Below are 24,344 nucleotides of genomic sequence, written 5' to 3'. Positions count from 1 at the left end.
ATGGAAATGGGGATTCATGTGGACATATAGATGAAACACAATTGGTCATGAGCTGATCATTATTGAAGTTTGGTAAGAGATAGAGGGTTCCTTTTACTATTTTTTTTTCTTTTTCTGCATCGGCTTAAAATATCCTATCATAAAGCTTTTAAACAAGAAGGCAATATTTGGTAGAGCCAGTATTTGCTCATGGAAATCGGTGTTGAATAGTAGATACCAAGACCAAGCACAACTTGGATATTGTATTTTTTTAATTTTTAAATTTTAATTCCAAAGCATGAAAAAGGCAACCCATAAATGGTTGGTAGGAGTAAGAGCTCGGCCGGGTAAACGTGGAATCACCTAGCAGTTTGTCTGGAGACATAAGGTATAAATGGACTCTAGGACCTAGGACAGTTTTATTAAACCTTCCTTTAAGTGTTTACAGCTCACACTTAGATGTCCAAATGCTACTTAACCACTCATGCAAAACACTGACCTCTTCATTTAAAGCACTTGGTTTGTGTCTTGGCAAATCTTCTAGGATATTCACAGTCAAAGATTAGGGTTCTTTCCATTCTCCACATGCACAGTCCTCCCATCCCCTGTCTTCACTCCTGTTCAAATATCAGAGATACTCCATGGAACTGGGAGGAGCCACACGGGACTAATGAAATGACAACACTGAGTACAATTATTTTATTTGACAATGGGAGATGTACCCAAAATGCCCATGTTTCTTGAAAATTTGCTTTCGCATTCTTTCATTTATTCAACCATCTGAGCGTCTGTTATGCAGGAGACACTGTGCAAAACCCTGGGAATACAAAAGTAAATCAAAGCGTCAGCCCTCGATGTGCTCCCAGGGAAGAAACAACATTCGGGAAATGTCAACCTGCCCACAGGCTCCAGAAACAACAGACTCGGGGGACTGTAAGAACAGAGAGCTCCGTGGGAGTTGGGAAGCCTGAGACCTGGCTACCTCAGGGCTGCGTGCGGGCTGTGGACAAGGGAGAGCTCAGGCCCATACTGGCAGTCAGTTCGTTGGGTGACAGGGTGCACGAGTAGGTGAGGGTGCTAGTGACAAGGCAGGGACTGGTGAGGGGCAGACTGGTGAAGTGAACACAGGAAGACTCAGGCAAGGTGAGTGGGGGACACCTGCGTGGGCAGGGTTGGACACAGAAGTGGACAGTTGCAGCCACAGGCCTAGAACCCAAGGAGAAAGTTCAGGAAAGAAACTGTGGCTAGGGAGATAGTGGTGGTGATCATCGATTGTACTGTTAGTGTCACAGAAGAGTCTCGTTAACTTCTAAGTTTGTGTCCCAGACTGTGGCCTGTGCTGTATCTTCTGTAATTCACAGTGTTCTTTGGACGGTAGTGGGTACCGAATTTTGTGAAAGTCCTATGAATTCCTGATAAGAGTATATTCTCTTTTTGAGTTTGAGGTCTACTGATGATATCTCTTCAATTGTATCAGTATCTGCCATTTAATTTTGCTAACTTCTGTCAAAGGCTGAAACATATAATAACATCTTTCATTTCTGTCGCACTTCTGTTAAATTATCATTATGGTCTACCTGGTTTTGATTTCTACTTTTCGATTCGATGTAATTAATCATACATAAGCTATTGATCTGTATTTAAACCTCTTCCCATGTAATGAGTCCTGATTCATCGACTGCTTTTTGCCTGCAGTTCCACCTTGCCTGGATCAGTATTATCACTGCGGCTGACTTTTTCTTTACCTGCTGATCAACTTTTGCCCTGACCTGTATTTTTAATGTTTAAGGCAAATGAGAAACTAGGTAAAATTACATAATTGTTTTTTAAGGTCAATCCTTGTGGTCATTTAATCTATTTACACATACTATCATTAAATTAACTTGGTCTTCTGACATGTACCTTTTTCCTTATGTTTTGCTGCTTCTCCTGTCTGCAAAATGGCAATGTTTATTTTTGTTGTTTGTTTTTTGGGGGTTTTGTTTTTGTCTTCCACAGTGATTAGGACATGATATGGCCTGGATTCTTGTAATTAAACAAATATGATAAAAACAATACACTGCAGAGAAATAAGAAATAAAGATGAGCAAAATGAAGTGAAACATATCCAGAATCCCACCAACCCCGAGATGCCCATTATAAGCACGTTCATGTATATCTTCTAGGCATGTAAACACATCTGTATAGAAACACAAAATAGAATCCCCTTATAGAAGTAGTGGAATACATCTATATCTGTGACCTGCTTGGATCAGCATATTGTATGAATCCCTTTTACTGCAAATAAATAACTTTCCCATAAGTAATTTTTAATGCCTATGATGTATCCTATTAAAAGGGATAATCATAATTTATACAGTTCCCCTACTGTGGACTGGTTTCCTAACTCTTTGCTATTAACTGAGAATATTGTGATGAATAGGCTTTTTAAAACCTAAATCTTTTTAGCAGATGGTTAGATCCACAGGATACATTTGAAGTCATGAAATTACTAAGTCAACAGGCACGTGCATTCTTCAGGCTTTCTATATGTAATGCCAAACTGCATTCTGGACATGTAACACCAAATTTATGTCCTATTAGTATGAACATTCACTGTTGGTTTTGACCTTTGCTACATTTTGAAAAGGTGAAGAATCACATATATCCTGTTTTCCTTCGCATTTCTTTATTTACTTAAGGTTGACATTTCTCATGTATGCAAGAGTTTTTAGCCTCCTAGATGGTCCCCAATGGTTCCCACCTCCTGCTATTCACACTCTTGGGTAATTCCCACCCACAGTGGATCAGGCCTGATCAGCATGACCGGTAGAATATAGACAAGTGGTCATCTGTCACTTCTGACACTTAGGTTCCAAAGAAATTTTTTATTTTGTATGATTCATATGTTCATTGTAGTTTAACACGTGCTCAGTTTTGTGAAAGTTCTTTGAATGCCTCTGCCTCTCTCTTGGATCACTTCTGACTGTGCTATGCCTCAGGCTTAGATTGCTTGCACGAGAGGGACTTTGCAGCCACATTGTGAGCAGCTCTACGGAGAGGCCCACATGGAGGAGAACTGAGGCCTCCTGCCAACAGCCAGTGAGGAGCTGAGCGTTGCAGTCAACATGCGTATGAATAGGGTCACCACCCATTCTGAGACAGAAGGGTTACACAGGTCAGGAGAGTTTCAGTGCCCAAACCAGTGAAGTCCCAGGCAACTGGATGAGTAGGTCACTCTACACATGAGTGAACAATCCTGGAAGCAGATCCCTCAGACCTAGTCAAGCCTCCAGGTGACTGCAGTTCTAGCCAACATCTTGAATGTGATTTTCTGTAAGACCCTGAGCCAGAAACACCCACCTAATCCCCTCCCAGACTTCTGACCATCACACAATGTGAGATTCTAAGTGTTTGTGGTTTTAAGCTGCTAAGTCTCAGGCTACTTGGATTCCACACAAATAACAAGTACATGATCTTTTTAAAATAATTTATAATGGTTTAATATTTAATAAAGTGATCATTTCAGCACCCAGAACAGTTGACTTATTCAGTGTATGATGTAGGAATAATTGGGTAGCCACGTGGGAAAAAGACAGGAGCTTTACAGGCAAATGATCATCAGCTGTATTTGACATCGTAAAGAGAAAGTCACACACCTTCAAGTTGAGAGACCATTGAGTTTTGAGAGAATCTCACTCTTGCTCAGTGTCCTTGGCCTTCAACGCACACCTCCCTTCACCACTGCCACTGGCATCCTTCTGGTCTTGGCAAAAAAGACGCTTCATCAAGAGAACCGTTCATATCTGCTCCACCATGTAAAGGTCGCCGGGTGTCTCTCTCATGGCTGCTTCACTTTTGGCACAGGGTGTACTCTTATAAATTACCTAGATATTTGTATTTTTTAATGCTGCCTTTCCATATAGACTGTAGGCCTCCTGAGGACAGGGATCCTACCTTCTTTATTCACTCTTCTATGCCCAATTGTCTGTCACTATTCAGTACCTTTGTGGGGGCATTTTCTCCTGTCCCACTTCCTAGTTCATTGGCACTGAGTGTTGAAAAATTAAACTTCTCAGCATTTGTCCCTGTCACTGCTGTTCTCGTCTCGGCTTCCACCTGGGACGCTGCACTTGTGGGGTCCCATGTACGACCCCCACATGCCTCCTCCAAGAGCAACATGAGTCTCGTCTGCCCCCGGGCTAGCATTTGCTAAGTGTTTTGGAATCGACAGATCCTGAAGGAAAAAGCAAGAGGCAAAGCATGTCCGAGATACTAATGACTGTACATCACGGAATCTGAAGATGCCACGGACGGTAAAACCCCTTCAGAAATGACACATACTCATGCATGGGTTGGGGGAGTACATCTTAGAGTGATGATGTAGTTATTTCCTCAATCCAGCTTCAAGAACCTCAGACGTAGTAGAAATATTTCCCAAACTAGCAAAAGCTTGCCTGTCCATCTTAGTTTTAGGGGTGCCGTGCCTTTTCGTCATTTTCATTACTTATGGGTATTTATTGAGAAGGCAAGAGGGAGTGGTTCGATGGCTGTCAGAAAGATGTCATGTGAAACCAGACGACTTGCTGGGGACGTAACAGTTCTTAATTGTCTTCAGAGTCATGCTGCTATCCAGTCACTCACCTTTTCTTCCTGTAGTTTCAATGCCTGACAAAACAGAAGGAAAACCAACCAGAAAACCATCCAAAGGCCAAATGGCAAATCGTCATTAACTATCATACTTGTGGAAAGATACAGGAATGTATTCGGCAATGGAAAACCTCTACCTACATCTGATTCCCGGGATGCTGACTCAATCAACAAACAATTGAGCCATACTATGTTCTAGGTGCCAATCCACACACTGGGGACAGCAGGAATCAAGCTAGTGAAACTCACTGCCCTTATGAACAGTTGCTTCTAGTGGGAAAAGACAGCCAAGTTGCAAAGACATACTTGTATACGATATCAGGAACTGTATCAGTTACAACTCATCACAGGTTTGAGCTATGGTGGTAAGTCCCAGATCCCAGTAAGTTAAACCAAAAACATCTATTCTTGCTGTTTTCATGTGAAGGAGGTGACAGGATGGCTCTGGCCCAGCCCCATGTACCGTCTTGCTCCAGAACACAGTCTGAAGGAGCAGTCCCAATTCGGTGACTGATCTTTTCATAGCAGAGGGAGAGAAATGACAGAGAAGATCTAGGCCACCGCAGAGAGTCTACAAGGACGTGGCGTTCTTCAGGTCCACTTCCTGTCCCATTGGTCAAAGGAGGGTTCTGGGTGAAGCGTAACAATGGGGCAATAGATTGTGCCTTCAGGGATGAACTGCAAGTCCTATGGCCATGAAGAGGATGCAATACCCTTTCCAGGGAGGAGTCCATGATTGCCAACAATCTAACCAAGCACAAGATCAAGTGACATGGAGAAAATGAAGCAGGGAAGGAGGCTAAGGGGAGCCAAGTATGGGGAGCCAAGTATGTGAGTGCAATGGGGAAAGTGGGGTGTCACAAGGAAATTGACAACCTTAAAGGAGGCATCAATGACTTATGTTCTGCTACTAGGTAGGTGGCGTATGGTCGAGACTGCTAGCTACATACCAAACAGCCATTTCATCATCCTCTTGAGTACACACACAACCCCCGGCCACCGTTGAACTGCGGTATGGCCACGTGACTGAGTTCCAGCTAACCGAATGGGAACAGAACTGATGTGTCCCCTGCCACCTGGAATCAAAGGACCCCGAGGCACTAGCAGATGATGGATACACAGGATGGAAGGAGTCTCGGCCCCGCAATCACCATAGTGAAGAGGAACACCTGCTTTGGATTGTGAGGAAGAAGTAAGCAACTAGTGTATCTGGGACATAATGGATGTTGTGTCTGTCACTAACGGCAGACTAGGATACCCTAAACCTTCAAGTTTTCTCCAAAAGTACCCTTTCCTGGCAGATGGTTTATGTGTAGAACTTCTACGAGAGGAAATGTCGGGGCAGGTGGGGCAGATGGACAGAACTTCCAGTTGCAAAACCCAGTCTAGCTTACCATGTAAAAGTGATGCCAACAGCCAACAATGTGTCAAGGGATGATTAGGACCATTAAGGCAAATGTCATGCTCTTACAAAGTGTGTCAACTACCAAGGTGAAATCTGGCATCTTATGATAAATGGAAGCCAGCTGGTAGTGACAAAATTTATGGCGATGTTGACTTAAGTGGACTCTCCAGGGAGGGAGTGACTTGTGAACATTGGATCGGGATATATTGGCAAATAGGAATTATGAGGGTCTTTTATAGGTATACATAAGAGGAATACAAACGTGGAAAAAAGAATGGAAAACAGAAATAGGTCCTTGTTCCCGGAAAGGAAATAGAATTAGAGAGATAATAACTAGAATGACCTACTGGAGAAAGCACGAACAACTTTGAAACAGCTAGGCCTTGCACTTGTTGGGAATCACCAGAAGGCGAGGGGAACAGGTGAGAGGGAAGCAGACACTTTTAGACAAGGCAGAGTGTGGAGGGTGGTGTTGAAGAGATGAGAGCCTTCCCTTTCTTACAATCTCTCTTCCAGAAAACCCCCCTCAAGATCTGCCCTAACCTGATGCGTTTTAGAAACACCTGTATTTTCAGTCCACAGAATGGCAGACCTGCCACGTACAATTTATCCCAGTGTTTGTCCTTTCACTTCCTCACGGTGTTTTCTATATGCCTCCCAAGAGTATTTTCCTGACAGAGAAAGGCCTCTATGCTTTACACCATTTCACTTTTCCATCTATTATTTCAACCGCATTACCTGTTTTTGGCCATACCATGAAGAACAGGTGTTTCACAGCGGTAGGCGGCTGAACTCTTTGGGGGTAGTATTAAGCAACCTCAAGGAAGAAGTCTAAATATTTACCATTAATTTACTGAAATTCTCTGTAGATTTAATGTTCCTTGACTTTAGACACCTGTGAAAAACAATACAGAGCTTTGTCTTCATATTCTGGATACTTTTCTTTCATTTCTTTTTATGGAAATTTCCAAAATACATTAGAGGGATTTGTGTAATGAATTCCCACGTATACTTCATTGGCCCTCACAAATACCGGCATAACTCCAATCCCATTTCATCTGCACCTCCCCCCCGACCCCTCCGCCTGGTCCTGTCAGAACAATTCAAGATGTCATCTCACTTAACCTGCAAAGTTTTAGTATGCTTTTGTAGGAGAAAAGGACATCTCCCATTCAAAATAAAACTCTAATACCAGTAGCACCATTGTTCCAAATGAATAATAACCCTTTAGTGACATCCAATGACCCCTGGGCTTGACCTTTTCCTGTATTGTCTCATATATGCCCTTTTACTGTTGCGTTCTTTTCATGAGGATAGAAACAAGCTCGGTGCTTAACATTTTTATGACATGTCTCTTAAGAATCTGCTAATGTATAATTATTCCAACTTCCTCTTTTTTTCTCCTTGCTGAATGCAAGGAAATGATTAAATATCTCGCTACGTGTGATGTCCTCATCCTAGTATTAGCTGACACCTAAAAGTAAAGTAAACATTTCTGGTGAGGCTTTCTGCTTGTGACAGTGGATATCACTTCATATTTCAAAGTCTTCTTGGTAATTTTGAATTTTGGGCAGATCTGATTAGATTGCTTTTGTTTCAATTAGTTCTGTGGTTGTTGCAAAGCTTAGATGAGGTCTGCTGCTTTCTTACTGTTCCTTCGGAGTTAACATTACTAGTCCTCGGTTATTGGAACTTCCTTGCATTAACCATTTAAAACCACCTGTTATGCTTTAGAAATAGCATTTTACATGCTTTAAGCCACCCATTTTTTCACCTGTTTAACACGGATGAAATTGATTTGCACGCTATAGTTGATGGTGAGTGATAGATTTACAGGCAGCATTTTCCTTTCTATGTGGTTCATCAGACAGTTGCACATCTTACAAACAAAGGGGTCTTAGATTTGATGAAATACACCTGTTTATTGAAACTAGATAATCTGAAGGCACCTCTCTGTGGAATTTTCCTTTTCCCTCAGAGCAGTGGGCAACCTCTACAGGAGAACCCACAAGCAATTCTAAGTCTTCAGAATGGAAGTGATTTCATACGAAATCAGAAGCTTACACAGATGCTGGAAGGCAGAGGGCCAAGGTCAGGGAAGAAGATTCTCGAAATCCAGGACTGCAAGGGTTGCAGGAGACCTCCACCAATGATCTCGGCTGCCTGCGTGACTAAAGCAGGTGAATCTCAAGATGACACCCAGAGGCCGCTGGCAACCCCCACATCTGCCTTTTGCTGATGCCCAAAGGACTTTCCTGTGCAGCTCCCAAAGGAAAACTCCTTCTGCTTCACTTCCTCCATCTAAAATCATGACAGAGTGCCTCTGGTGGCAGAATCTAACAACCCAACCCTACTGGCTTCATGCCTATAAGGACAGAAAGGAACATAGATGGGCTGGGATGGTGACAAGTATCAATGACGTGCAGCACTTTGGAACACTAAACATTAATGAATCCATAATTAAATGTAGAAAAGCTCAATTCCTCCCACCTTATGTGACTATGAAGGTGTACTATATTCGCCCTGTTCCCAATGCCTTGTCCTTTGCACCCCATGGATTAGGCACACCCCCCTCACACATGACATCAGTGGCCTTGAGCATCCAAGGCCACCAAAGCCAGGGGGAGGGGTGAGGTCAAACATGGGTCGGGGCTTGAGGAGGCCACAACCCTGCCCTGGCTGCCCCCTACCCCTGAGGTATTATTTCCACAAATGAATGCACTAAAGTGCTTTGGTTCTTTGGTCGAAGAGCAGGACACACAATTACGGAAGCGTGATGAGACATCACTTGTTTAACTTGGGCCTGACTCACATGCTATATCATAGGCATCCAGAGGTTCTTCTTTCCATGAATGTTCACCTCAATTGTGTTCCAGGCAGCTCGAGGGGAGGAGCTAGGACCCTTATTTCTTAAGGATTGCCCCTCAGTGCTGACAGTATCCCTAAAGGCAGGCAAGGCCACACCAAAATACGACAGTTGCCTCTCCTGCAGCAGGGTGAGCAACCAAGCTGAATCTGAGGATGTGCTCACTATGGAGAGTCGCCTTTACATTTTCTGTTCTTCCTGGCTGGCTGGCATGAGGATTCAAACCCTTCACCATGGCGAGCTAACAGACCAGCCCAAGGAGAGTCGCCTTTAAGCTTCAATCTCATTGATCAACTGGACAGAACAGGCCAAACAGCAGGGAGGTAGAGGAAGGAATAGTGTCCACCATGCATTCCAAAGTGGGCCCCTCTTTGTCCCTCCTCTCTATCGTAGAGCACTCCCTCACCTCCTGGATCAGCCTCAGAGGGTTTGTAAGCAAGTCCCAGCACGACGCCGTGGAAGGATTGAAATTGACTTTGTTTGCTCAGCCACCTGCCAGTACAATCCCCTCTGCAGCCTGAAAAAGCAGTGCTTTCCCTCCCAATTAGTAGTCACACTATTTATGTTTTAATTTTGAACACTACAGAAGCATATGGCATTTTTACCCTTGCGGACGGAGCCCTGGGTTTAAAAGTTTGGACAATCCCATTCTAGAACATATTTTCTAAGACATTCCAATGAGGAGAAATAACATGCATGGAAGACCAACGCAAATGCTGGGTATGCCTGGAAGGACTTAGAGCTCAAGGTGCAAAATTCTGCTGGCTACGGAGGGTCAAAGATGGACTGAGAGGCAAAGCTAGGGGAAAGATCACTTTAAATGCCTGGAAAACTCACAGGAAAGAGAAAGTACATGATAGTCTCTGGACTCAAAATGTACAAACCTTATAGGAAAAAAGAGGGGCACTGAATCACTCAAGGCTCAGATAACTCAAGTTAATACCTCATTCCAGCTAGCTCACTAGCTACCCTGGAGCCTCAGTCTGGGCCCCAGTGTTGCCAGTGGAAGCTGGGCCACCTGTAGGCAGAGGGACAAGAGCCAGAATCTCACGGAGGGAGCTCCTGGGTCCCAATGGTAAAAGAGTGGCCAGAGTTGCCAGCCAGACGTACAGACTCACACAGGATGAAGTATCTGGGGGTACTGGCAATTTCTAGCACACTCGCAAAGTCAGTAATGTTTGAAGTAACAAAGCTTTGGAGCACAGTAAAAAGTTCAGGAAGGCTTTCTCTTAGGGAGGCAGCACGCCTCCAAAATGTAAACCAGAATTCCATTCTGAAATGGGCTTCTGCCACTTGTGTACTGGTCCACTCTTCTCCGTGGACCTCAAGTCTGGATGTCCATCACCAGTCTCTCCGTGGACCTCAAGTCTGGGTGTCCATCCACAGCCTCTCCGTCGATCTCAAGTCTGGGTGTCCATCCACAGCCTCCCCGTCGACCTCAAGTCTGGGTGCCCATCCCCAACCTCTCCGTGAACCTCAAGTCTGGACGTCCATCCCCAAACTCTCCATGCACCTCTAGCCTGGGTGCCCATCTCCAACCTCTCTGTGTACTGTAAGTCTGGATGTCCATCCCCAACCTGTGCATTGACTTCCATACTGATAATTTGGATGGCATGTTTACCAGGCATTTCTTAACCATAATCCCACCCTTGTCATGATCACCATTTTCCTACCACTATCCCTTCTCTCCAAGGAAAACTTCCTGTACCTGTAATTTAATCACTGTCTTACTAAGTCTGCTTGGGCCGCTATAGGAAAATGCCAGAGTCTGAGTGCCTTGTAGACAACAGAATTTTATTTCTCATTCTGGAGGCTGGAAATCCAAGATCAAGGTGCTGGCAGACTCAGTGTCTTGTGAGGACACACTTCTGGGTTTATAGATGGCACCTTGCCCTCTCATGGTGGAAGGGGTGAGGGAGCTCTCTGGGGCCTCTCCTATAAGGACACTAATCCCGTTCATGAAGACTCCACCCTCATGACCTCCCAAAGGCCCCACCTCCTAACACCATCGCCATGAGGGTGAGGATTTCAGTATATGAATCTGGAGGGGGAGGGGCACAAACTTTCAGACCCTAGTGCTGTTTAATCTAAAAGCGTCAGGATGGTGTTCAAACAGTTCTCTTCTGCTGCCTCCCTGTGTTCAATCCCCTCACCCCACACTCCCTCAGGCGTGCACTCCCCACCCCATCAAAGACAGCTCATTCCCCCTCCTCATTTGTTTGTTATAATAACAATAGCTCACATTTATTGAGCACTTACTGTGTGCCAGGCATGCTTCTAAGTTCTTCACAGTTGAAACTATTCCTACCAATCCCTGAGAAGTAGAAATGGCTCCATCCCTCATTTACAGATGAGAAACCCAAGGTGTGGAGAAGTCCAGACTCACCCAGGTCACACTGGGAGGTCATAGAGCTGGCCTTCAGAAAGGGCCATCTGGCTCTGCAGTCTTTCTTATTGGCTTGTTTGTTTAAATTGACAAATAAAAATTGTATATACTTACCTTGTACAACATGACATACGCATCACCTCACATACTTTTTTTGTGGGAGAGGTCTACTCTCAGTGATTTTCAAAATATAATGCAATTTTATTAACTGTGGCCACAATGATGTACAGTAGATCTCTTGAACTGAAATTTTGTATTCTGTGACCATCATCTCCCCAATACTCCCCCTCCGCCCAGCCCCTGGTAACCACCGTTCTCCTTTCTGCTTCTATAAGATCAAATTTTTAAAATTCCACACATGAGCGAGATTCATGCAGCATTTGTCTTTTGGTGCCTGGCTGATGTCAGTTAACTTCTTGTCCTCCAGGTTCATTCATAGTGTCACAAGGAGCAGGATTTCCTTCGTCTTTAAGGCTGAGTAGTGTTCCATGTATATATGCCACGTTTTCTTTATCCATTTGTCCAATGACGACCACTTGAGGTTGTTTCCATATCTGGGCTACTGTGAATACTGCTGCAATAAACAGGAAGTGCAGGTGTCTCTTTCACGTACTGCTATCCTTTCCTTTGGATATATGCCCAGTAGTAGGATTGCTGGATCACATGGTAATTTTACTTGTCATTTTTTGAGGAACCTCAAAAAATTGACTGTTTTCCATAATGGTTGTACTAAATTACATTCCCACCAACAATGTACAATGGTCTTTTCTCACCAAAAACTTCATCCTTGTGATAATAACTTTTCTGACAGGTGTGAGGTGATATCTCATTGCGGTTTTGATATGCATTTCTCTAATGATTAGTGATGTTGAGCATTTTTCACATACCTCTTGAATCTTCATCTTTTAAATGATTTTCCTTGATTCTATTCATGTGGTGAAATTATTTATTTATTTTCTGACATTAAGCCCTGTGTTCCTGGAACAAACCTCACTGGGCCAGGACATTCTGTCCTTTCTATGGCTGAACTCAGTTTATTAATACTTGGGTACACTGGGAAAAAACTGGGCTCTGAGAAAAACTGGGCTCTGATGTCTCTTTTTGAATATCCTTGTCAGGTTTGGATCTCAGAGTTATGCTGGCTGGCCTCATACAACAGGTTGGGGCTTTGGAAACTGTTTTCTTAAGGACCTCTTAGTCCCATCTCCTAGTCCATATCTCCCCATGATCAGGATTTAGGAAACTGTAAAGGGCCAGTTAGTAAATATTGCAGTCCCTGTTGTAACCATGCATCTGTCTTCTAGCACAAAAGCAGCCACTGAAAATAAGTAAACAAATATGACTAGCTGTGTTCCAATAAAACTTTATTGACAAGAACAGGCAAAGGGCTGGATTAGTCCCACAAGCTGTAGTTTACTAACCCCTGCCCAATACAATCTGAGAATTTCTTCCCCCTTCAGGTGCCAGTGTGTGTCTAGTGAGGATTCTTTACTTCCTTTTCCTTGAAGACTTCCATGGTCCTCCTGCTCTCTGATCTTCTATTTCCCAACTGCACTTCTTTGCTCTTCATCTGAAGTTTTGCCATATTTGCATATGCCTGGGGAATTTTATTAATATTTGTTAGTATTCTTAAACTGATGCAGTTACTTCATCTTAAATGTACCAGTAGATATTAGTATAACTAGTTCTGTTTAGTTCTGTTCTGTTTGCATAACACATATTAGTTCTTTGCACCTTAAAATAAACTACTAAAATTTCAGACGTTTGCTCCCGTGCTGCCTAACATCATTTGGAGTACCACCGGAGATATGGATGCCATGAAAGAGTCCTTCTTGGTGTCCAAGAATACAGCAGTTGTCCCAATTTTCAGTTCCACACATCTCTTGTTGGGTTGTCCCATGGATGGTGGCACTGCCCTGGGTGCTAGGGTCAGAAGGATGGGTGAAAAGAGGAGGTCTTGTTGTTTTCTCCCCGCCTAGAGAGGGTCACGGATACTAAAGCAGTCAGCTCTTGCACAGGCTGATAAATGTAATATTAGAAGTGCCTGCCACGTGTGCACGGAGGGGCCCAGGGGCCCGGGAAAGGGCACACAGAGGAGACGGCATCTGAGCTGGGTCTTGAGCTAGAATTCTTCAGGCAAAGGAGGAAGAAGAGCTTTCCCAGGAACGTTAGGAGCCTGAGGGAAGGCCCTGAGGCACAGCTAAGCCGGCTTGTGTAGGGAGGAAACCACCTTGGTGAAGGAACCCTTGGATACATGGTGGGAGGGAAGAGGAGGAGGTGCTGGAAACTGGGGCTGGCAGCAGATGAACACAAGCTCAGACGTTGGTCCCCGTCCAGTGAGAAGCCATTGATTCATTTTTTAAGCTAAACGTGGAGGTAGTCTGAGTAAAAAATGACCCAGTTAATAACCAAAATGGTGGCTGTCAAGACCAATCAGCACCTGGGGAAAATGCTTATATCGTGTTACGTAAAAAAGAACAGGGATGCAGTATTCTACGATCGTGAGGGTTATACGTAAAAATTAGTACACCTAGAGTAAAGGGGCTGGAGAGAATTCCCCAATGTCAGGACAGGAGCTGAGCTGATTGTATAAAAATGTGAGTTATTTCCTCCGTCTTCCAAATTGCTTTCTCATTTATTTTCAAAGTCAAGTTTTTTCTAATTGTGACGTTTAACAGTGCTGTCCACAGTAAATCTCCAGATTGGCATTCATGCTCTTATTTCCTGATTTGCAGACGTTGAATCCCAAATGCACAAGGGTTCGAAACTGCTGGGGACCCCCTGTGGTGCTGTGGACGAGACTGTTTGAGCCTTGCCTTGCCGAGCGCCTAACTAGAAGCAGAGCTGGGGTTCCCCTCCTCTGCATCCACTGGGCTTCCCGTGGGCATTTGCAGGAAGGCAGCCTCCCCCACCAGCCCGGGCCCCTTCACAGGGACCCCTCACCCACGGCCCAGCATTGACCGGGGAGGATGTAGCAGCCTAGTTTATGACCAGAGTAGGCTTTCCCCTCCTGCATGTTTCCCATGCTTAGAGGATATTAAAATAGTCTTGGCAGGGGCGCCCGGCCACAATAGTCAGCCACCCGAGCTGTAGTCAGCTGCCACCCTTGGGGTCCAGGCCAGATGTTAGAAGTGAAACCCTGTTTTAATGAGATCCTTCTGGTATTGCCTTGGGACGCCCTCCAAGGCAGTTCCATTTTACACTAAATTCCATGTTATGGCGGGTCATCTCGAACAGGTCTGCACACATAAAAACATTCCCACTGCACTCTGTACTCTAGCAAAATGTGGACAGAATGAGGGTAGGAGTCAGGCCCTGGGCCATGAGGATTTTTTACAAATATATACACACATTGAAATGTAAAGCAGATAGGAACATGTCGAGCGATTTAGACTGCAAAATCAAACGGAATTCTCAGCATGTTTTCGTACATTTTGCTGTTGATGAAGCTGGGGTTTGCATATGCTAAGGATCGCTTCTCGGGCAGCAAATGCAGTTGTCTGGTGAGACAAATCCATCTCTGTAGAACAGAAGTGACAGTAGTAAATTAGCTCCAAAGGGGAGGACGCAATTTCTAATTCTCACACCTTTTCTGTTTACTCTTTCTGGCTCTGAGAGAGAGTGTGAGCGTGTGTTTTCGTGTGTGTTTTCTCCTTGGCTATCTGGCCCAGCTCCCACTATATCTCCACAGCCCTCTCCCATCTTTATTTTGATCAGTTCCCTCCACCACCTTGAGTCACCTCGGCCCCAACCTTGAGAGCAGAGCAGGCACCTTTCCAGGCAGCTGCAGTTCTGCTGGAAAACCTTGACGATGCATGAACTATTGACAAGGGAGATGCTGAGCTGACTCTACCATGTGGAGCGATGTTCCAGAAGCATCAATATTTGCAGAAACAAAAAGAAGCGCTACATAAAAATCAGCAGTCCGCGGTTGGGGTTTCAGGATGACTCTGTTGTTACATCTTCTCTCCTTAGCCCTTGAGACTGGATAAGTGTGTTAAGCACTAGTGTCCGTCCATATAGGGCCAGCCCAGCAGCAGAGTTGTTCACCTGTGTCTCATCCAGTGGCTGTTAAATCATAGTGCAGAGCTCCCGACCATAAGGTGTTTTCATTTCCTGTCCAAGGAGGGATGTCCCCACCATGTAGTCACAAAGGCACTGTCCCAGATCCTGCCTCTGGCTCTCTGCTTCCTGGTCCCTGGTGTGATAGTTTCTTGTGGCCCTGCATGGCGTGGCATTATGTGGTGTGCTCCCTTCCCTCGGGAATTGTAAGTAATAAGTTCTTTCAGTGGCATTAACCTTTCTGTGTTGTCACTCAGTCACCTCCAAAAATTAAAATCTCTTGGAGTTGGTTGGGACAACTAGGTAATTTTTTTTTCTGTGTAGAATTTTGGAATCTGTTTGTTGGTTAGAAAAGGGAGGCAGGGCAGCTAATTGGGCACCTGGTTAAGTGTGCTTTCTCCATAAGCGTAAAGAAGTGGTACAAAATTCTTCTATCACTGCATCTGATCTTTGTTCTTAATTTAGGTCTCTACATGAGCGTTGTTGAAAATTTCGATTAATCTCTGCTTTTTTGTCCTACAGAAAGCATCCAGCCGTGTTTTTAACGTGTAGACCTTGTCTGTGACTTATTTTGCTGAAAACATAATAAAAATGATGTTATTGATTAAATGTGTTACTGGACACGGGGAATCCATCCCTCAGAAGCACAACCAAGACCAGGGTGAGAAGAAAAAGGCTTTATTACTTGCAAGTAAGGAGAACATGCAGGATTGCTCCTGAAGCAGTATCTCCCCAAACACGGGAAAGGAATCGCCTTATAGAGGCAAAGTTCACCCCAACTTCCTGCCCAAGTCCTCACTGAGGTCCTCTCATGTAAAGGAAGTATACAAGCTTGCTCAATTTGGATTGGTTGACTATGGGACATACTTCACTGGTCAGTTCTGAAGCCAAATTTGTATTTAAGCCTGGGAAGGAATGTGACTTTCGTTCAACAGCAGGACTTCAGAAAGTTGTCACACAGGCTAACCCTTGAGCCTTGGCTAGTACAGGTTACAGTCTAAAGGTGGCAAATTGAGACTCTCATGGCTGACCCATGACGTAATACAGAGGCAAGTAAGTCTGGAGATCCCAGCTCCTTTCTAGGTGGAGAGTCACCAGAGTTCATCTCTGGGGCCCATATTTCAGTTTTAGCCAGTATATTTTGAGGGCAGTCTAGTATTTCATGGTTCATGACTTCCTGCCACCTCCTGCAAGAACAGAAACTCAGAGCAAAGTGTTATGACCCGTTTGCTTCCTGTTTTGGGCTTCTAAGTGGTGGCAAGCACCTGGGCATTTAGGAGACCCTAGACCCTAGGTTACAAATGGTTTCCTTCCTCTTTTAAGGGGATGCCGTCTTGAGTCATCATTGGTTTCTAAACACATTTCAGTAGTGTATGGTGTGTGGGTTAAGAGCGTGGATTCAAGGGTCAGGTGGCTGTTTGCTAGCTGTGTGCCCTCATGGAATCCCATAACCACTTCATGACTCAGTTTCCTCATCTGCAACATGAATTTAAATGGACCAAATCATAAGTTGTCAGATCTCTCTGACTTAATTCATGAAAAGGGCTGATGCACATAGTAAACACCCTCTGTCATTAGCTTTACTGTTGCTGTTTATAATTCTTTCCAAATAATGAATTGTTTTTGATTCAGGTATAGATTTATGGCTGAAAGTTTTCTGACTGGCACCCTTGTCTAAAAACTCCGTTTTCTTCCTGTTGTGCTGTTGTGCTGTTGTGCCTAAGTCCTCAAGTCTTGTCTGTCTCCTTGAAAGTCCTTTGTTATGAAAATAGTGACAGTCACTTCCTGTCACGCTGGGGTGTAGAAGGGACTCCTGGCTGTGGCCATAATTACCAAGAAGGAAAAGGTGTCCACAGGAGTGAGAGCAGGGTTTCTAAACCTTGGCACTCTTGAAATGTTGTTCCAGATCATTCTTTGTTGAGGTGGACTGTCTTGTGAGTGGTAGATGTTTAGCAGCATCCCTGGTCTGTACCTGACAGATGCCTACAGCATATGAACACACGCACCCCCATTATGACAACCAAAGATATTTCCAGGTACAGGTTGAGCATCTCTAATTCAAACGTTGGAAATCCACTATGCTCCAAAATCCAAATCTTTTGAGCACTGACATGACATCATAAGAGGAAAATCCCACACCTGACCTTATGTGACAGGTCATGGATTTCATGCACAAAATTATTAAACATATTGTATAAATTGCCTTCAGACTGTGTGACTGTGTGTGTAAGGTATATATGAAACATAAATGAATTTCTTGTATAGACTTGGGTTGTGTCCCGAAGATATCTCATTATATCTATGCAAATATTTCAAAATCTGAAATCCCAAATCTGAAGCATTTCCAATAAGGGAAACTCAACATGTATTGCCAAGTGTCTTCTTCTGGGGAACAAAACTGCCCTCCTTTGAGAAACTACTGACCTAGACCGAGAGACCAGAATGAGCAAAGTCATTCTGCAGGAAAGCAGGCATGTGCTTGGAGCAAGGCACGGGAGAGATGACAGTGGAGGTTTGGAAGCCGTGCTGAGGCCAGGGGCTTGCCCAGGCAGGAAGGAGCGCAGTGGGCTGCTTGTGGTGAAACAGCAAAGTTGCTGTGATGGTTTTGTGTTGCATCACGTTATTATCAGGCCTGTTAGAAGGAGAGGAATGAAAGAGGGGTTGGGAGAGAGTAAGGATCCAGGATCAGAGTGGTGGCAAAGAGAAGAGAAAAGTCAGGTGGGTAGCATGGATACGGAGAGAAGAGAGGATCTGGGAGGCTTAGTGATACCATGTATATATGTGTGTGTATATAACTGGGTTAGCATACTCTTCATGTAAGGCAGCAGATAGTAAATATCTTCAGCCTCGGTGTGGGCAGTATGGTCTCTGTTGCAACTACTCAGCTCTGCCATTGTAGCATGAAAACAGCCATAGACAATACACCAAGTCATGGGTGTGGCCATGTCCCAATAAAACTTTATTTATACATACAGTCAGTGGGCCAGATATGGCCTGCAGGCCTCGGTTTACCAAGCGCCAGTCTAGACCATTTTGAAATAAACAGACTATGCCCACTGGACAGCTGTCAGTATGTAAGTCTGTTAAATACTTAATACAAATTCTGTTTTTAATGCCACAAACTGGTGCCCTTGGTATTTGTTTCAGCTGAAGATGCAAAACTAACCTCGGAGCTGCCTGAGTATTAAGTGTCTGCTTTTCTCTGTCAAATAAGCAGTATTTCTAAGGGCTGGAGGGTGATAATTTAGCAAAGTTTGCTGATAAATCATGTTTGCATTAACTGGGCATAATGGGTCAGTGTACAACTAAAATGGTTTGTGAAGCCATTTGTGAAAGAGGTAGAGGTAGGCAGTATTCTAATTTTAAGAAACAAAGTGTGTACTTGGTTTGTTTTGAGTGTGTTTTTATTCCCTAGTGAGGTGAGACAAACTCATGCACAGACTGTTTCCTCTCTTGTGAGACCAAGGCAATTTTCACTTCAAATGGACAGGACTCTACTTTTGAAGATCCGACCGTTCTTTTTAGCATGTGGTCCTTATTTTAAGCCTTCCTCAGTTTATCTTGATTGTGTCTTTTTTTTCTTGGGAATAATTTTGCCTCATCTGGTGGTTGTCTGTTACTTCATATTCTCTAAAGTTTGTGATCAATTGCATGTAGACAGGGACTTGCTTTTCATTGGCAACAATCCAGAAACAAGCAGAAAGACAAGAAGAATAGAGCTGTGGATAGTGGCCTTTTGGGGGGTCAATTCCACCGTGTTATTGGTTTTCAACCACAGCAGGGTCGACTAGATAATGTTTGGAGACATTTTTGGTTGTCCCAGTGGGAGTGGATGCTACTGGCATCTAGTGGAAAGAAGCTGGGGACGCTGCTCAACAGCCTGCAAAGGCACAGGACAGCTCCCACAGCAAAGAATGATCCAGCCCAAAGGTCAGCCGTGCTGCTGCTGTGGAGATGCATCAGGGATACAGTTGCTAAGTGCTGGCAAGCCTGCTGGCTTCCGTAATGCCTTCTGGGTAGCTGAGCAGCAGGCACCAAGGACACTGACTTGTTGCCCTCACATGGATCTTTCATGCATCCACCACCATGCTTTTTGTACTTCTCCCTTTTAACTACTCCTGCACCTGCTGCTGGGGCAGTCCTGAGTGTTGCATCTGCCAATGACATTCTGATCTTTGTGCCTACCTATGTCTTGTTGGGCAGAAGAGATGTGTTGAATGTCGTGGGACAGCTGAGAGGTACAAGGTACAGAAGTCTCACCATGCCAGCAGACTGCGAGCGGATGTGCTCATGAGCCTTGGAGTCCCATTGGAGGGATGGGACACCAGCAGTGGTGGAGGTCGGCTCGCCCTGGAAGAGAAGTGTCCTGCCTGGAAGTACACGTCTTCAAGGACAGCACCTTACACAGCACCTGGCCGTGGCCGCAATCTAGCAACTGTGGCCTAATTGGAAGTAGTCGAGCAGGCCTCAATTACATAGTCCTTGGGCATTGTCTTAGTCTGTACAGGCTGCTATAACAAAATGCATTAGACTGGGTCATTTATAAACAACAGAAATTTATTGCTTACAGTTCTGGAGGCTGGAAGTCCGAGATCAAGGTGTGGTAGATGCCGTGTCTGGTGAGGACCTGCTTCGTGGTTCACAGACAGTGTCTTCTCACTGTGTCCTCACATGGTGGAACAGGCGAAGGGGCTCTCTGGGGTCTCTTGTATAAGGACACAATCCCATTCATGAGCACAGAGCACACATGACTTAATCACTTCCTGAAGGCCCCACCTCTTAATACTGTCACAATGGGTATTAGTTTCCAACATGAATTTTGGGGAGACACCAACATTTAGACCATAGCAGACACCTCCCTGATCCAGAATGAATATCAGAACTGGAAAGAGTCCTAGCAGCCGTTTCATCCAACGTCTTCATTGTACCAACACAGAAATGCAAAAAAGTGATGTTTCCTCTAGCTCGTGGTCTTCTGTCCCGATCCATAAGTGTCTGGGGTCTGGCTGCTCTTGCATCTGGCTCTTCCGTCGGCTCCTTGAGGTCCCTTTTATTGCCACAGTACGGAAGAGGAAACAGAGGCCCAGCCACAGTGAGTGACGTGGCTCAAATGCTCGATGACAGGGCACACATAGAAGCCAGCAGTCGTTACTGTTCCCAATGTCTTCCCCATCGAGCCCCCCTCCGGCCTCGATGACATCAGACTGGCCAGGAGTCAGCGAGAAAGTCTTACAAGTAAATGGACTGAAAAACCATTGATTTAGAGTTCATATACAGATCCATCGAAAGAGATGCAACTAATATGAATTGAAGCAACTAGGAGAACTTCTTTGAACAGGGATATGGAATGTACAGACTGCGAGTCTTTATGGAGGTGCCTAATTTCCAGTCATGATTACCCGCTGTCTCCAGTAGAAGACCCAGGCTAACCAAAAATGTTCAAGGTAATGGTACCCTGTAGAGCTTTATCCTGCCTTTTCCTAGTCATTCTGCTGCCATGGGGAAACTCATTCTAGCAGACTGTTTTCAGCTCAGACTCCCACACCCTCAGCCCATCTTTACTGCTCCGTCCCTTTTTCAAGAAGACTCAACTCAGTAGCGTCATCAATGCTGTCTAGAATTGGAATCCCCACCAAAGAGCATCATCCCGTAAAGGTAAGAAAGTGATGCAGTCAAACCATATACTGAACACTTAAAACCCCAGAGAAAGAGAGAAATAAGGGGCGTACTCAGGCCTGCGGTTAGAAATAGAAATGGGCTCTGCATCCGTTTGCAGGTTATCTGGCCCTGCAGTGATGCTGCTGGTCAGAGCTGCCAGCCGTGCAGCCGGGCAGCAGGTGGGAGTGCCATCTGCGTCAGCCTAGAGGCTGCAGGAATTCTGCTTCCTGTGCCTGCGGGTCTTACAATGTAGGGTAAAAGGATGAATCTTGGAATCACGGGGTCTAGGGTTCAAATTTTAGATCAGCCTCTCATCACAGGTGTGAACCTTGGGCAAGTTACCTAATTTCTCCAATATTTTCCCTTCTTATGTGTAAAACAAAGACAGTACCGGCTCTGAACAGCTGCTGTAAAGATTTAGGTAATGGCTACAAAGCTCCCAGATTCGGCTAAAGGTAGCAATGCAGTCAGGATCAGCTGTGCTTCTCGGAGCAAGAATCCTTAAACGTCAGTTCTGTGGCCCGGTGTTGCTTGAGAGAACGAATGAATGAATGAGTGAGTGAATGAGTGAAATACAGACAGTCCCTGGCTTGCTATGGTTCAATTTATGATTTTTTGACTTTACGGTGGTGCAAATGTGATTCAGTAGAAATCGTACTTATGAGTTCTCATACAGCCATTCTGCTTTTAACTTTCCATAGGATTTTCAGTAAATTACGTGAGATGTTCAACACTTTATTATAAAACAAGCTTTGCATGAGGTGATTTTGCCCACCTGTAGGCTAATGTAGGTGTTCTGAGCACATTTAAGGCAGGCGAGGCTAAGCTGTGATGTTTGGTGGGTTAGGTGTATTAAATGCACTTTGGACTTTCAGTATTTTAACACGCGATGTTTTATCAGGACATGACATCATTGTAAGTCGAGGAGCATCTGCACACCACAAGCTGGACTTCTCTTGCACAATTGCTCCAGCAGTCACTGAGATTTGTTTGTCAGGAGCCCTCATCAGCAGTAAATGCTGTGCTCTGAAGCGTTTAGTAGATGTTTCTCGACAGTGTTTTACAGTGACTAAGCACAGTGTCCCACTGCCGGGGTTCGGAGCTCAGCCCCACCCCTACCAGCTCAGTAATGTGTGCCCATCAGTCACCCTTGATAGATCTCGGGGACTTATTCTGTGAATGGGGAAGCGGAGGAACAAGGGAAAGACGGCAGAGGGAACGACTGCCAGGAGGCTTGAGTGAATTCGAATAAAGCCCCAGAAGCAGTGCCAGGCTGAGAGTGGGTGCCCTGTGAAGGCTGGCCGTCATTATTATTATGACTGCAGTGTCATAGCCCTGCATGAGGTCTTTTCAGGATATCAGGAGGATGAGACATAGCCCTCCATCCATTGACCAGCCTTGCTGGAAACCTGGACGAGGAAAGCCTGGAGCTATAACGCTGCACAGCATGGTGGACATACAGGGGAGTCACTGCTTGAACACAGGGGTGGGTTGTTTTGTTTTGCTAGGAGTGGGTCAGGGAAAGGAAGGTGGGTAAAGAGAAAGAAAACAGGGGAGAAGGGAAAGGTAAGGTCTACTGTAAAGGGCCTGTGCTTTTATCCTCCAAAAACACAGAAGAGAGGAATCCTTGCAACCTAATTTATGTATGGTTTTGTGAAGAATTACAGGGCTGTATGCAACTGAGTGCAGAATTAATGACAGCTACCACGTTTGCTCCGTTCCGTCAATATAAACTACCTATTTTACACACCCGTTATTACCGGGAGATGAGGGAGGGACGGGGTGGATTGGGGAGGAGCGAGTGGATAGGGAAGTGAGCAGGGGACGGGGCAGGAGAGCGCAGACACAGACGCCTCCTTTCATGGAGGTGTGCTCCCATCTAGTGAGACTGGTTTATTGCAAAGTCAGTTCGATTTGGGTAACGGGAGGCAGCAGGGCTGATGATATTGCATCTGATGAGAGCCGAGCCCACGAGCTCCTGATCCCGTTGCCTCTGTTCGGGTGACTGAGGGAGGGTGGAAGGGAAGCAATCGCCAGGCCAGGTGGAAAGGCACCCACCTGCTCGGGTAACCAGGGGCTAAGCCTGCAAACCGGCAACGTCGCCATAGACAGTGGGCAGAACAAAGTCAGGAGGAGTGGTCACTTTGAGAACCCTTGCTGCCCGATCAGCAGACAATAGAAACGGAGTGAGAGGCCCTGCCCCACCTCTGGCCGGGGAGCCGAGCATGGGGGTCCAGGTTACTCGGATCCCCCCACAGCATTCACCTCCCTGGGATTACGAGCCCTCGAGCACCCCAGGGCCGCTTGTGGGCCACACGGGGAGATCAAGCCCCACCAGACTGGGCTGCCTGTTTTACCTACAGCTGCGCAGATCCCCCCACCGACAGCAGGGGGCCAGTTTCCTGTCCTTGAGGAGGGGCTGTTGCAGCTTCCCCACTGCCCTCAGACCCCTACATGGACCCCCAGCACCTCCTTCCATGCCTCATGCCACTGCCTTCTTTTCGCAACGCAGCTGTCATCCACACGCAGTAGCCATCCTGGCTCTTCTGAACTTTTCCTTAAAAACCTTCATCCAAAATTCCTTTGAGTTGCCAAGCAGCTTCCCACACAGGCAGTAAAGAAGACACACTGGGGGAGGAAAGGGACACAGAGAGGCTGCGGCACTGAGCTCCTGCAAAGAATATGTGAACCGAGGGGTCGGGGACGCCCAGAGTGGGATTTCTGCAAGAGACAGCCATCCAGGGCACGTGGGGCCGCCTCCACTCTGTTCCCTTTTGCTTCTTAATAGCACTGAAAGGGTCCTCCCATGAAGGCGTCTCATCCCTTCCCCAGTCTTCCTTGGTCTCACACTCGTCTCTCTCCCCCTGCCCTTTCCTGCCTGCCTGACCCCACATCGGAAGCCGGGAGTCCTGCAGCAGTGTCCACCCCGTTAATGAAGCGTGGTTGAAATGCGCTCTGCCCCCTTCAGAGCTTGCTGGCTGTGCCCGCTCTTCCAGCTCTGGTCTCACCTGCCTGGCCTCCCTCTCGCTGCAGGTTTTTCCCACTCGGCCTTCACGTTCGGGATCCAGAGCCACATCAGCCAGTCCAACATCAACGAGACGCTGGTGCCGCCCGCCGCCCTCATCTCCATCCTGCAGAAGGGGCTGCAGTACGTGGAGGCTGAGATCAGCATCAACGAGGTACGTGATGGGTGCGGGGCTGGGCTTCCCAGCAGCGGGGGGCTCGGGGCCCGGTCCACAGCCCGCGTGTGCTTCCTGCAGGCGTCTGAGAGCAAGCTGGGGTTGCTTGTTTGGTTTTTGTTACATGTTGAGCATCCCAAATCCGAAATCCTAAATGTTCCAAAATCTGAAGTTTGTGAG

The sequence above is a fragment of the Cynocephalus volans genome, chromosome X (genome assembly GCF_027409185.1).
Source record: "Cynocephalus volans isolate mCynVol1 chromosome X, mCynVol1.pri, whole genome shotgun sequence".
Lineage (NCBI taxonomy): Eukaryota > Metazoa > Chordata > Mammalia > Dermoptera > Cynocephalidae > Cynocephalus > Cynocephalus volans.
This window is presented reverse-complemented; position numbering follows the sequence as displayed.